Raw genomic sequence first — 1668 nt, forward strand, 5'->3', positions numbered from 1 at the left:
AAGTGACCGAACGACCAAATGACTGGTTGCTATGACGCACACTGACCACCAGGGGGCAGATGCACTCCCACAGCCAACCTCCCTTGTCCCTGATTAACCCCGATTGCCAGCCAGGCTGAGGAACCCCACCCTTGCAGGAATTCATGCACCAGGCCTCTAGTAAATAAATAAAGAGCCAAACAGGTCACAGAGATGCAGAAAGATAAATGGATCACTTTGCCCTTCCCAGCTATTTTCCTAATATGTTATTTTTACTTTCTGACTTAGGTACCTCTTACTTTTTGTGAACTTCAAACAAAACATCTTGCTGGGCTGATTTGGAGGTAGCCCAGGATCTCACCAGCAGGAAGTGAGCCCCCAGATGTCTGGAGAAGATTCCTCTGCCATCTTCCTAACAGAGAGGGGGCTCCCAGACTCACGGAGATCTCAGCAGGTGCAATGTTTTGTGAAAGCTGATGTTTGCAATCAGACTTAAAAGAAATATAAGATTTGATAATATTTATTTTCAAAACTTCTAAGGTGTCCAAGGTTGAAGGGGATTGATGGGCAAAGGGAAGCTCTTTTGCTCTTCATATCACACCGCTCAAGAGAACTGCGCATTTCGAGGCTGTGGTAAGGCTCTGGAGGTTAAAATCCTTCTTTGGGAGATAGGAGCCCTCTTCTGCTGTCAGCTGATGGATGGAATTCCTGTATCAGCCATTATGGTGTCTGCGTGTGGGCATGGATGTGACACGGTGGGGGGCTGTATTTGTCTCAAGAAGTCAGTCTTACACAGGAATCCAGCTGAGAAAAGGAGGTGCCTTGGTCTGGCATCCAGCCTCCAATACCGAATTAGACAAGGGGAAGTCCCCACTCTTCTCAGGATCCCCACCTCAGTGGTGGAATCCTGGCTCCCCTTCTCCAGCCCTCCTTTGCTGTCCTACCTTTAGCCATTGTCCCAAGAGTCCCTTTGCCTGAAGGCCTCTTACACCCAGCAGAATCTGACCGTGGCCCCTTGGACTGGTAGAGTTATCCAATGAAACGATGGTGACTGGATTTCTCTAGGGGGGTTCAGGTTCTCAGAGGCATCATAGAGAAGGCGCTATAGTCAGGATGTGAGGCCCACGGGTGGATGTAAAAGAGGCATTCTCACCTACAGTGGATCAACACTGAGCCCTACGGAGTGTTTTGTTCTGCAGGTAATTCCGCACAGTACAGGGAACACCTGCAAGACTCAGTCTGGGGGCTGTCCCAGTTCGAGGATCCTGAAAGGAACAGAGATATTCTATTTATGCATATTAAACCACTACTGTTTTATGACTTGTCTTATTCTAACTGGATGATTTGCTACTGTATTTGGATGGGTCATTCAAATAAGCAAACCTACGTTGTCTCTCCGCCCCTGAAAGAAGGTGTGTGCTGGGAACTATGCCTACAACAAATTCTGGGCATATCCAGAATAATCCAAGTGAATAGTACTCGCACTAACTAGGCACCTGCTTCCTTGCTGCTCAGTGTAATGGACTCAGCGGCTCCCTGGATGGGGATGGTGGGAAGACTGCAGAGCCCTCCCGATGAGGTTGTGGGAGGGTCTGAGAACTTCCTAGAAGGGTGAGCCCGCAGGGCGAGTTTGAGGCGCGGGGCCGAAGCCCCAACCCCTCGGCAGGTTGTGAGTGGGCAGGACGGGGC

This window comes from Myotis davidii, unplaced genomic scaffold (assembly GCF_000327345.1).
Source record: "Myotis davidii unplaced genomic scaffold, ASM32734v1 scaffold1, whole genome shotgun sequence".
Classification (NCBI taxonomy): domain Eukaryota; kingdom Metazoa; phylum Chordata; class Mammalia; order Chiroptera; family Vespertilionidae; genus Myotis; species Myotis davidii.